Here is a 13,945-nt window from a genome sequence, read left to right as displayed (position 1 = left end):
AGTTAAATTAAAAAGTAGGACCTCAAAAGTTGTAATCTCAGGATTGTTACCAGTGCCACGTGCTAGATAGAGTAGGAACTGCAGGATAGCGCAGCTGAATACATGGCTTGAGGAATGGTGCAAGACGGGGGGATTCAAATTCCTGGGACATTGGAACCGGTTCTGGGGGAGGTGGGACCAGTACAAACCGGACGGTCTGCACCTGGGCAGGGCCAGAACTGATGTCCTCGGCAGAGTGTTTGCTAGTGCTGTTGGGGAGGGTTTAAACTAAAATGGCAGGGGGATGGGAATCTATGCAGGGAGGCAGAGGGAAGTTAAAAGAGGGCAGAAGCAAAAGGTAGGAAGGCAAAAAGCAAGAGTGGAGGGCAGAGAAATCAAGGGCAAAAATCAAAAAGGGCTACGTTACACCATAATTCTAAAAGGACAAAGAGTGTTAAAAAAACAAGCCTAAGGCCGAGTCTCAATGCAAGGAGCATTCCTAATAACGTGGATGAACTGACTGCGCAGATAGTTGTTAACGGATATGATATAATTGGGATTACGGAGACATGGCTCCAAGGTAACCAAGGCTTGGAACTCAACATCCAGGGGTATTCAATATTCAGGAAGGACAGACAGGAAGAAAAGGGAGGTGGGGTAGCGTTACTGGTTAAAGAGGAGATTAACGCAATAGTAAGGAAGGACATTAGCGTGGATGACATGGAATCTATATGTGGAGAGCTGCAAAACACCAAAGGCAGAAAACGTTTGGTGGTCTGTACACAACTCCCACTAACAATAGTAGGGAGGTTGGAGATGGCATCAAACAGGAAATTAGGGACGCGTGCAATAAGGGTACATCAGTTATCATGGGTGACTATTCTACATATTGATTGGGCTAACCAAACTGGCAGCAATACTGTGGAGGAGGATTTCCTGGAGTGCATTAGCGACGGTTTTCTCGACCAATATGTCGAGGAACCAACTAGAGAGCAAGTCATCCTAGATTGGGTGTTGTGCAATGAGAGGGGATTGATCAGCAATCTGGTCGTGCGGGGCCCTTGGGGGAAGTGTGACCATAATATGGTAGAATTCTTCATTAAGATGGAGAGTGACACAATTAATTCAGAGACTAGGGTCCTGAAGTTAAAGAAAGGAAACTTCGACGGTATGAGACGTGAATTGGCTAGGATAGACTGGACAATGATACTTAAAGGATTGACGGTGGATAGGCAATGGCAGACATTTAAATATCACATGGATGAACTACAACAATTGTACATTCCTGTGTGGCGTAAGAATAAAAAAGGGAAGGGTGGCTCAACCGTGGCTAACAAGGGAAATTAAGGATAGTGTTAGATCCAAGGAAGAGGCATATAAATTGGCCAGAAAAAGCAGCAAACCTGAGGACTGGGAGAAATTTAGAATTCAGCAGAGCAGGACTAAGGGTTTAATTAGGAGGGGGAAAATAGAGTATGAGTGTAAGCTTGCCAGGAACATAAAAACTGACTGCAAAAGCTTCGCTAGATGTGTGAAGAGAAAAAGATTAGTGAAGACTAATGACCTTGGAGTCAGAATCAGGTGAATTCATAATGGGGAACAAGGAAATGGCAGACCAATTGAACAAATACTTTGGTTCTGTCTTCACTAAGGAAGACATGAATAACCTCCGAAATTACTAGGGGACCGAGGGTCTAGCGAGAAGGGGGAAACTGAGGGAAATCCTTATTAGTCAAAAAATTGTGTTAGGGAAATTGAAGGGACTGAAGGCCGATAAATTCCCAGGGCCTGATAGACTGCATCCCAGAGTACTTAAGGAAGTGGCCCTAGAAATAGTAGATGCAATGGTGGTCATTTTCCAACATTCCATGGACTTTGGTCCAGTTCCTATGGATTAGAGGGTAGCTAATGTAACCCCACTTTTTAAAAAAGGGAGAGAAAACACGGAATTATCGACCAGTTAGCCTGACATCAGTGGTGGGGAAAATGCTGGAATCAATTATTAAAGATGTAATAGCAGCGTATTTGGAAAGCATTGACAGGATCGGTACAAGTCAGCATGGACTTATGAAAGGGAAATCATGCTTGACAAATCTAGAGTTATTTGAGGATGTAACTAGTAGAGTGGATAAGGGAGAATCAGTGGGTGTGGTGTATTTGGGCTTTCAAAAGGCTTTTGACAAGATTCCACACAGGAGATTAGTGTGCAAAATTAAGGCACATGGTATTGGGGTAATGTATTGACGGGGATAGAGAACTGGTTGGCAGACAGGAAGCAAAGAGTAGGAATAAACGGGTCCTTTTCAGAAGGACTAGTGGGGTGCCGCAGGGTTCAGTGCTGGGACCCCAGCTCTTTACAATATACATTAATGATTTAGACGAAGGAATTGAATGTAATATCTCCAAGTTTGCAGATGACACTAAGCTGGGTGACAGTGTGAGCTGCGAGGAGGATGCAAGGAGGCTGCAGGGGGACTTGGACAGGTTAGGTGAATGGGAAAATGCATGGCAGATGCAGTATAATGTGGATAAATGTGAGGTTATCCACTTTGGTGGCAAAAACAGGAAGACAGATTATCTGAATGGTGATAGATTAGTAAAAGAGGAGGTGCAACGAGACTTGGGTGTCATGGTACATCAGTCATTGAAGGTAGGCATGCAGTAAAGAAAGCAAATGGCATGCTGGCCTTCATAGCGAGGGGATTTGAGTATAAGAGCAGGGAGGTCCTACTGCAGTTGTACAGGGCCTTGGTGAGACCACACCTGGAGTATTGTGTGCAGTTTTGGTCTCCTAATCTGAGGAAGGACATTCTTGCTATTGAGGGAGTGCAGCTAAGGTGCACCAGACTGAGTCCCAGGATGGCAGGACTGACATATGAAGAAAAATTGGATCGACTAGGCTTATATTCACTGGAATTTAGATGAATGAGAGGGGATCTCATAGAAACATATAAATTCTGACGGGATTGGACAGATGAGATGCAGGAAGAATGTTCCCGCTGTTGGGGAAGTCCAGAACCAGGGGTCACAGTCTAAGGATTAGGGGTAAGCCATTTAGGACCGAGATGAGAAGAAACTTCTTCACTCAGAATTGTGAACCTGTGGAATTCTCTACCACAGAAAGTTGTTGAGGTCAGTTCATTAGATATATTCAAAAGGGAGTTAGATGTGGCCCTTACGGCTAAAGGGATCAAGGGGTATGGAGAGAAAGCAGGAATGGGGTACTGAAGTTGCATGATCAGCCATGATCATATTGAATGGCGGTGCAGGCTCGAAAGGCCAAAAATGCCTGCTTGATCAGCAGCCCCCATTCACTCCTCCACCACTGGGACGTGTCTGCAGTGTGCACCAACATGATGCACTGAAGCAACTCGCCAAGTCTTCAACAGTACCGCCAAAACCCATGACCTCCACTACCTAGGACCAGGTCAGCAGGCACATGAGAATGTCACCACCTCCAAGTTGCCCTCCAAGCCACACACCATCCTGACTTGGAAATATATCGCTGTCCCTTCACTGTCGCTGGGTTAAAATCCTGGGATTTTCTGCCCAACATTGTCAGAGTTCAAGAAGGCGGCTCACCACCACCTTCTGAAGGACAATTCGAGATAGGCAATAAATGCTGACCTTCCCATGAATGAAACATTCCGTGAATGAATAAAAAACAAATAAGCGCCCAAGTGCAAGTAGGGCTGGGCCTGGGTCAATGGGTCAAAACACATCCTGCTAAGAAAATGCCAATGATCCCTGGCTGAGGAAAATCCAGGTTTAATTATTCACCTGCACCTGCTAGAGCAGGGCATCCCTTCCCTGCTAAGCTATGCTGGACAAATAGGATTGCGTCCCAGGGCATCCCCACTGAAAACAATGGAGACCATGTATTCATGTTGACCAAGAACCATTAGAGCCACCCAAACCAGTTTCTAGCTGGTGGCTCTAGCTTGATATCCTGGGGTCAGCTATCAAGTCCAAGTGAGTGGTCGCACAGAGTTGGTCAGAAATGAAGTGCAGCATAAGCAGTGCAAAAGTTGGGAATTTGGGGAGTGTGGAAATTTGGTCGAGAGAGGGAAGGAGGTGCTGCTTTTTGTCTCCAATATTTGTAGTGGTTCGTGTTACAGGTAAATATTTAATTTAATCTAGCTATAACAAACTAGATCAAGCAATTAGTTAAAAAATTAAACTACAAGCGAAGTTGATTAAATACGGCTAAAAATTTAGTTGCTCAGTGCCACCCGAGAGACGGTAACGGGCTCCTCAGGTGTTAGCGATGGAACGTTGTGCTGACAGCGCCTCCCGCAAACTTCAATGGAGGTCTACTGGCAACACTAAGAGTTAGCGCTGCACTCTAGCTGAATCCACTTGTGCAACGTCCCCTTAGCGCCGTGGTTGCTTTCGTCTGGCGCCATTTCCAACAGGGAAAGTAAGTGTCAGAGAAGCTGCCAGGGTAATATGTCAGAGGGGGAGCAGGTAGCAGTTAATTTTTTTTTTGCATTTATTTCCTAGATGCTGGACACTGTTGTTTAGCTGCTTTGGCTTGACCTCCCCTTTAGGTGCTAGAATGCCAGTTTCCAGTGCCACAACTTCAGTAGCGCTCCCATGATAGCACCCCAGGAATCAGGGTTAGCGCCCCAAAAGGTGTGTGGAACTCTTCCCTTAGCGCTCCACTCTCCTTTTGGGGCACTAAGTAATTATCCCTGTTGGAGGCGGTAAACATCGTCCGCGCTAAAGATAGCAACCAGGCAGTGTCACTATCTCAAATTGGGCGATACCGAATTTTTAGCCCATAAACTTGATGAATTAAATAAATAAAACAAGGTTGGATAGGGATGGCAGTGCAGCTTGTGCCACAACTGCAGCATGTGGGAGTTTGTGGAGAGCATCGCGATCCCGGACAACCACTTCTGCATTACGTCTCTGCATCTCGAGGAACTTCAGCTCAAATTTGTTGAGCTGGAGTCTGAGGTACAGACATTGCAGGTAGAATTACCTGGACACGTTGATCCAGGAGGCAGACACTTCCCTTAGGTGGTACAAGTCTGGTTAGTGGCCAGGGACAAGAGGGTGTGACTGCAAGTCAGGCTGGTAAGGGGACCCCAGGTGCAATGCTGGAGGAGCCTCGGCTTTTGCCCTTATCCAACAGATACAAGGTCCTTGCCGCCTGTGTGGACGACGGCAAAGTCTATAGGGTGGATGAGCAAACTGACCAAGGCATCATGATACAGAAGGCCATTCAAGTAAGGGAAATGCCAAGGAATGTTGTAGTGGTAGGGGACAGTGTGGTCAGGGGGATTGATACGGTTCTCTGCAGCTGCGACCAGGAGTTCCGAAAGCTGCATTACCTGCCCAGTGCCAGGACTAAGGATATCTCCTCACAGAAGAACTTGGAGTGGAGAATCCAGTTGTCATGGTCCACATAGGGACCAATATAGTAGGTAGAACTAGGAATGAAGTTCTGCTAAGAATTTGAGGAGCTAGGGTTGACAGTAAAACACAACATGACAGGTAACAATCTCCGGATTGTTACCTGGAACACACGCAAATTGGCATGGGCCAAAAGATTAGAAGGTCAAATGCGTGATTGAAGGAGCAGTGAGAGAAACAGGGGCTTCACTTCATGCGGCACTGGCACTAGGACTGGGGAAAGAGAGCGCTATTCCATTGGAACGGGCTCCACTGGCTGGAACCAGTGTCTTGGCGAATCCGGTAACTAAGGTGGTAGATAGGTCGTTAAATTAATGAAGGGGGGTGCAGGGCTGTGTGGATTCAGGAAAGGGCAAATTCAAAAGCAGTTAAGAGAAATGTCAAGGTTGTAGAGCAGAGTAGCGATTTGGGTAAAAATAAGCAGTGGTCAGGAAGGGACAGAAAGCTTAATAAAAATGTTAAACGAAAGGCACTATATCTGAATGCACGAAGCATTTATTAAAAATAGAATAGCACAGATAAGAACAAATGGTTCTGATCGAATAGCCATTACAGAGATGTGATTGGGAACTAAATATTCCAGGATACTTGACTTTTAGAAGAGATAGAATAAAGGAAAAGGAGGGATTAGCCCTGATAATAAACAATGGGATAAAGGCAGTAGCAAGAAATGATCTTCGCTTGGAAAATCAAGATGTAGAATCACTTTGGGTGGAGCTAAGAAACAACAAGGGGCAGAAAGCACTGGTGGGAGTAGTTTATAGGCCCCCCTAATGATAGTATTGTCGTGTCGGGCAGAGTATAAATCAGGAAATTAGAGGTGCATGCAACAAGGGTAATATAGTAAACATGGGGGTAGAGCCAGGGCAAACCAAATTTGCAGCGATAGTGTGGAGGACAAATTCATGGAATGCATTCAAGTAGGAATCACACGATAGCTCAGATGAATACATGGCTTGAGGAGTGGTGCAGAAGGGAAGGATTTAAATTCCTGGGACATTGGAACCGGTTCTGAGGGAGGTGGGACCAGTACAAACCGGACAGTCTGCACCTGGGCAGGACCGGAACCGATGTCCTAGGGGGAAGTGTTTGCTAGTGCTGTTGGGGAGGGGTTAAACTAATATGGCAGGGGGATGGGAACATATGCAGGGAGACAGAGGGAAATAGAATGGGGGCAGAAGCAAAAGGTAGGAAGGCGAAAAGCAAGAGGGGAGGGCAGAGAAACCCAAGGCAAAAAGCATAAAGGGCCACATTACAGCAAAATTCTAAAGGGGCAAAGGGTGTTAAAAAGACAAACCTGAAGGCTCTGTGCCTCAATGCGAGGACTATTCAGAATAAAGTGGACGAATTAACTGCGTAGATAGCAGTTAACGGATATGATGTAATTGGCATCACGGAGACATGGCTCCAGGGTGACCAAGGCTGGGAACTCAACATACAGGGGTATTCAACATTTAGGAAGGATAGACAGAAAGGAAAAGGAGGTGGGGTGGCGTTGCTGGTTAAAGAGGAAATTAATGCAATAGTAAGGAAGGACATTATAGCTTGGATGATGTCGAATCTATATGGGTGGAGCTACGGAATACCAAAGGGCAGAAAACGCAAGTGGGAGTTGTGTACAGACCACCAAACAGCAGTAGTGAGTTTGGGAACAGCATCAAACAAGAAATTAGGGATGCGTGCAATAAAGGTACAGCAGTTATCATGGGCGACTTTAATCTACATATTGATTGGGCTAACCAAACTGGCAGCAATGGGGTGGAGGAAAATTTCCTGGAGTATATTAGGGATGGTTTTCTGGACCAATATGTCGAGGAACCAACTAGAGGGCTGGCCATCCTAGACTGGGTGATGTGTAATGAGAAAGGACTAATTAGCAATCTTGTTGTGCGAGGCCCCTTGGGGAAGAGTGACCATAATATGGTAGAATTCTTTATTAAGATGGAGAGTGACAGTTAATTCAGAGACTAGGGTCCTGAACTTAAGGAAAGGTAACTTCGATGGTATGAGACGTGAATTCGTTAGAATAGACTGGCGAGTGATACTTAAAGGGTTGATGGTGGATAGGCAATGGCAAACATTAATGATCACATGGATGAACTTCAGCAATTGTACATCCCTGTCTGGAGTAAAAATAAAACGGGGAAGGTGGCTCAACCATGGCTAACAAGGGAAATTAAAGATAATGTTAAATCCAAGGAAGAGGCATATAAATTGTCCAGAAAAAGCAGCAAACCTGAGGACTGGGAGAATTTTGTAATACAGCAGAGGAGGACAAAGTGTTTAATTAGGAGGGGGGAAATAGAGTGAGAGGAAGCTTGCTGGGAACATAAAAACTGACTGCAAAAGCTTCTATAGATATGTGAAGAGAAAAAGATGAGTGAGAACAAACGTAGGTCCCTTGCACAGTCAGATTCAGGTGAATTTATAATGGGAAACAAAGAAATGGCGGACCAGTTAAACAAATACTTTGGTTCTGTCTTCACGAAGGAAGACACAAATAACCTGCCAGAAATACTAGGGGACCAAGGGTCTAGTGAGGAGGAGGAACTGAAGGAAATCCTTATTAGGCGGGAAATTGTGTTAGGGAAATTGATGGGATTGAAGGCCAATAAATCCCTGGGGCCTGATAGACTGCATCCCAGAGTACTTAAGGAAGTCGCCCTAGGAATAGTGGATGAATTGGTGATCATTTTCCCAACAGTCTATCGACTCTGGATCGGTTCCCTGGACTGGAGGGCAGCTAATGTAACACCACTTTTTAAGAAAGGAAGGAGAGAGAAAACAGGTAATTATAGACCGGTTAGCCCGACATCAGTCGTGGGGAAAATGTTGGAATCAATTATTAAAGATGAAATAGCAGCACATTTGGAAAGCAGTGACGGGATCGGTCCAAGTCAGCATGGATTTATGAAAGGGAAATCCTGCTAGACAAATCTTCTAGAATTTTTTGAGGATGTAACTAGTAGAGTGGACAAGGGAGAACCAGTGGATGTGGTGTATATGGACTTTCAAAAGGCTTTTGACAAGGTCCCACACAAGAGATTGGCATGCAAAATTGAAGCACATGGTATTGGAGGTAATGTACTGACGTGGATAGAGAAGAGAATTGATTGGCAGACAGGAAGCAGAGTGTCGGGATGAACGTCCTTTTCAGAATGGCAGGCAGTGACTAGTGGATTGCCGCAGGGCTCAGTGCTGGGACCCCAGCTATTTACAATATACATTAATGATTTGGATGAGGCAATTGAGTGTAATATCACCAAGTTTGCAGATGACACTAAGCTGGGTGGCAATGTGAGCTGTGAGGAGGACAGAAAGGCTGCAGGGTGATTTGGACACGTTAGGTGAGTGGGCAAATGCGCAGCAGGTGCAGTAAAATGTGGATAAATGTGAGGTTATCCACTTTGGTGGCAAAAACACGAAGACAGACTATCATCTGAATGGTGGCAGATTAGGAAAAGGGGAGGTACAACGAGCCCTGGGTGTCATGGTACATCAGTCATTGAAAGTTGGCATGCAGGTACAGCAGGCAGTGAAGGCAGCAAATGGTATGTTGGCTTTCATAGCTAGGGCATTTGAGTATAGCAGGGAAGTCTTACTGCAGTTATACAGGGCCTTGGTGAGGCCTCACCTGGAATATTGTGTTCAGTTCTGGTCTCCTAATCTGAGGAAGGACATTCTTGCTATTGAGGGAGTGCAGCGAAGGTTCACCAGACTGATTCCTGGGATGGCAGGAGTGACATATGAGGAGAGACTGGATCGACTGGGCCTGTATTCACCGGAGTTTAGAAGGATGAAAGGGGATCTCATAGAAACATAAAATTCTGACGGGACTGGACAGGTTAGATGCGGGAAGAATGTTCCCGATGTTGGGGAAGTCGAGAACCAGGGGACATAGTCTAAGGAGAAGGAGTAAGCCATTCAGGACCGAGATGAAGAGAAACTTCTTCACTCAGAGTTGTTAACCTGTGGAATTCCCTACCGCAGAGTTGTTGATGCCTGTTCATTGGATATATTCAAGAGGGAGTTTGATATGGTCCTTACGGCTAAAGGGATCAAGGAGTATGGAGGGAAAGCAGGAAAAGGGTACTGAGGTGAATGATCAGCCATGATCTTATTGAATGGTGGTGCAGGCTCGAAGGGCCGAATGGCCTACTCCTGCACCTATTTTCTATGTATCTATGTATCTAAGATAGTTTTCTGGAACCAACTAATGAACAGGCTATTTTAGATTCAGTATTGTGCAATGAGATAATTAATAACCTTGGAGTAAAGGAGTCTCTGGGGAAGAGTGATCATAATATGATAATATTTTAACAGTGATGCAGTTAAGTCTGAAACTAGGATCTTAAATCTGAACAAAGTAAACTCTGTAGATATAAGGAGCAAGTTGGCTAAGTTGGACTGGAAAACTAGATTGAAAAATAAGATACAGAAGCAATGGCAAATATTTAAAAAAACAATTCATAATTTGCAAAGAATATACATTCCCTTAAGGAATAAAACCCCAACGGGAAAATTGGCCCAACCGTGGCTAAGAGAAGTTAAAGATAGTATTAGATTAAAGAAAGAAGCTTATAATGTTGCCGAAACTAGTAAGACTGAGGTTTGGGAGGATTTTAGAATTCAGCAAAGGAAGACGAACAAATTGGTGAGAGTGCAAAGGGAGCAAGAGGTACAAAAATAGATTGTAAAAGCTTCTATGTATGTATGGAAGAGATTAGCAAAAGTAAACAGCAAACAGAGGTAGGAAAAATTATGAGGAATAAGGAAATGGCAGACAATACTTTGTATCGACCTTCACGAAAGACAGAATATAATCCCAGCCTGCGGTCTCACACCTATGAGTTGTTGTATTTTTGTTCTATTATCCATTCACTGCCTCCTTCCGTCCCCAAAGCTCAAATGGGTTCGGCTTGAGCGCGAGCAGATCCGCAGCAAGACCCAGGGTAGAGTCATATCCATCCCATGCCCCATACCCCGTGAACTGTACTTGCCACTCCGATGTCCAATACTCTTGGCTGACAACAAGAGACGTGCACTCCACACAAAAGGTACCAATCCAAGGTGACAGCAACTATCAGCACCAGTGTTGAAATTAATCCATGCGAGGGTAATCGTCAAATACTAGATTTTAAGCCCGCACCTGTGTCGACACTCGAGAATACAGAGCGCACCGTGAACTGTAAAAAGTTACACAAATTTACATGAACTCTCACTTCCAATACTCTTTTCAACCATTATTTCAATAGCATTCCTCAGAAGGGCACCTCAACGCGATTTACTGACTGGAGTAGAAAATGGACGTTGTAGGGGAGAATTAGGATTGTTTTTTTAGGAAGCTAATTAAAGCAGGGGAGGTAGGTTGCAACATTGAAGAATTTAGAGAAGCACTTCTGAAAGAGCAGCCACTATTGATAGAGTGAAGTGAAACAAATAAACCGCCAAGTATGGCTCGAGGAGATCGCTAAGGAAGGGTGGATTGAGGCAACAGGGAGAATTTGAAAATCAACACTGAATGCCTCAAAACCAATTTTCTGGGGAGAGTGGGACCAGGTATGATGGGAGCATGGGACTTGGTGTAAAGAACATGGGCTGAACAAGGTATAATTTGAGTAGAGGCAGGGAAACGATTGTGGATTTGGTTCATTCCTCAAATCACTCCAAACAGCCCCTCCCCTCCCCACGGCATATTCCCATGCAGAAAATGCAACACCTGCCCTTTTACCTCCTCCCTGACAACCATCCAGGGCCCCAAACACTCCTTCCAGGCGAAACAGCCATTTACTTGTACTTCTTGCAATTTAGTATACTGAATTCGCTGCTCACGATGCAGTCTCCTCTACATTGGGGAGACCAAACAGATTGGGTGCCCGCTTTGCGGAACACCTCCGTTCAGTCCGTAAGGGTGACCTCCGAACTTCCGGTCGCCTGTCACTTCAATACTCCACTCCACTCCCACTCTGATATCTCCATCCTCAGCCTCCTTCACTGTTCCAATGAAGCTCAACGTAAATCGAGGAACAGCACCTCAGCTGACAACAAGAGATGTGCACTCCACAGAAAAGGTACCAATCCAAGGTGACAGCAACTATCAGCGCCAGTGTTGGAATTAATCCATGCGAGGGTAATCGTCAAATACTAGATTTTAAGCCCGCACCTGTGTCGACACTCGAGAATACAGAGCTCACCGTGAACTGTAAAAAGTTACACAAATTCACTTCCAATACTCTTTTCAACCATTATTTCAATAGCATTCCTCACTTTACAACCGTCGGGGCTCAACATCGAGTTCAATAATTTCAGACCATAACTTCTGTACGTATTTTTTCAGGCAGCAGCTGTTTATGATTCTGCCATCCCCATTTGCAACATTTAATCATTCCTGCCTTCCACTCTATCACTGTCCCTTTTGTTCTTGCATCCCCTCCCTCCTTTCCCTGCAATTCCTGAAAATCCTGTTACATCTCTAACTTTTCCAGTTCTGACGAAGGATCTCAGACCTGAAATGTTAATTGTTTCTCTCACCACGGATGCTGCCTGGCCTGCTGTGTGTTTCCAGCATTTTCTGTTGTGGATTTGGGATTGATGAGAAATGAGGTCGGAACAAAAGCAATGTTACAAAGATGGAAGAAAGTAGCCTTGAGGAAGGGATGTTGTGAGGAGGATGCAAAGGGATACAGACAGGTTAAGTGAGTGGGAAAGAACATGGCAGATGGAATATAATCTGGAGAAATGTGAAGTTATCCACTTTGGTAGGTGTTACACCTTGTAACCACCATTCTACCGCCACCAGAGGGCGAATCTGTTGGAGTCCCAAGGGATCCCAGCATCCCTTGGGAGCATTGTATATAAGCAGACCTCCCGTGCTGTGCCAGCACTCCGGAGTCAGAATAATGAGACTAAGGTCACACTTACTCAAGTCTACAGTACCCAGTCACATTGCTTTATTTGAGACATAACTGGCGACGAACTATCATGCAAAAATGCAGAGAACTGTTGGTATCCTGGAGAAATTCTCAGGTGACATTTGGGAAGCCTTCATGGAGCGACTCGACCAATACTTCGTGGCCAACGAGCTGGAAAAGAATGAGAACGCTGCCAAACGAAGTGTGATCCTCCTCGCCGTCTGCAGGGCAACAACCTGTGGCCTCATGAAGAATCTTCTTGCTCCAGTGAAAACAACTAAATCGTATGAAGAACGGTGTTCGCTGGTCCGGGGGCACCTAAATCCGAATGAGAACATTCTGATGGCAAGGTATCAATTTTATACATGTCAGCGGTCTGAAGGCCAGGAAGTGGCGAGCTACGTCACCGAACTAAGGCGCCTTACAGGACATTGCGAATTCGATGGATTCCTGGAGCAAATGCTAAGAGACTTTTTTGTGCATAGCATTGGTCATGAGGTTATCCTTCGCAAACTATTAACTGTTGAAACACCGAACCTGAGCAAAGCCATAATGATAGCCCAGGCATTTATGTCCACCAGTGAAAACACCAAACAAATTTCACAGCATAAAGATGCATTGGCGAGTATTGTACATAAAGTAACATCGTTTTCAGGCAGGACGTACAGGCCTGCAGCTGCACGACCTCAGATGACTCAAGAGTCTACCATCAAGTGTGAATGCGAAGCAATTAACACCTCGTTGGCGCTGCGATGATCGAACCCATCCATGCCGCTCCAAGCACAATGCGTGCAAAGGCTGTGGAACAATGGGATACCTCCAGCGAATGTGCAGACGAGCTGCAAACCACCACGTTGCAGAGGAAGACCGATCCATGGCGGATTAAACTGAACTAGAGACTCGAACAGAGAAGGCAGAAGTGTACGGGGTACACATCTTCACCACGAAATGGCCACCGATCATGTTCAAAGTTGAACTGAATGGAATTCCAGTTTCCATGGAATTGGACACGGCTGCGAGTCAGTCCACCATGAGTCAAAAGGCCTTCGAAAGGCTGTGGTGCAAAAAGGCACAAAGGCCCAAGCTGAGAACTTACACTAAAGAGCCAATCCCTGTAATTGGCGGTGCAGCAATAAAAGTCTCCTATGATGGAGCGGTGCACAAACTACCACTATGGATTGTACCAGGAGATGGCCCCACACTGTGCAGCAGAAGTTGATTGGGAAAAATCCGCTGGAACTGGGACGACATCCAAGCCCTTTCGTCCATCAACGATGCCTCACATGCCCAGGTTTTGAGCAAGTTCCCATCGTTGTTTGAGCCAGGCATCAGAAATTTCTCTGGGGCGAAGGTGCAGATCCACTTGGTTCCCGGTACACAATCCATCCACCACAAGGTACGTGTGGTGACATACATGATGCGAGAAAAAGTGGAGATCGAGTTGGACTGGCTGCAACATGAGGGCATCATCACGCTGGTTGAGTTCAACGAGTGGGCCAGTCCGATTGTTCCGGTTCTCAAGAGCGATGGCACGGTCAGAATTTGTGGGGACTATAAAGTAACGACTAATCGCTTTTCATGGCAGGACCAGTACCCGCTACCCAAGGCAGACGACCCATTTGCGACGCTGGCAG

The 13,945-nt window shown here is 45.5% G+C and overlaps 1 protein-coding gene across 1 annotated transcript in view; it reads right to left on the bottom strand.

Annotated features, from left to right (window-relative positions):
- rbm44 (RNA binding motif protein 44) overlaps positions 1-11,998 on the bottom strand; it is a 191,738-nt gene extending 179,740 nt beyond the window's left edge. Inside the window, exon 1 of the mRNA XM_070876231.1 lies at positions 11,932-11,998. The gene's annotated coding sequence lies outside the window, so the exon portion shown is untranslated. The remainder of the gene's footprint in view (positions 1-11,931) is intronic.
- Positions 11,999-13,945: the final 1,947 nt, after the last annotated feature.

The sequence above is a fragment of the Pristiophorus japonicus genome, chromosome 3 (genome assembly GCF_044704955.1).
Source record: "Pristiophorus japonicus isolate sPriJap1 chromosome 3, sPriJap1.hap1, whole genome shotgun sequence".
Lineage (NCBI taxonomy): Eukaryota > Metazoa > Chordata > Chondrichthyes > Pristiophoridae > Pristiophorus > Pristiophorus japonicus.
This window is presented reverse-complemented; position numbering and strand designations above follow the sequence as displayed.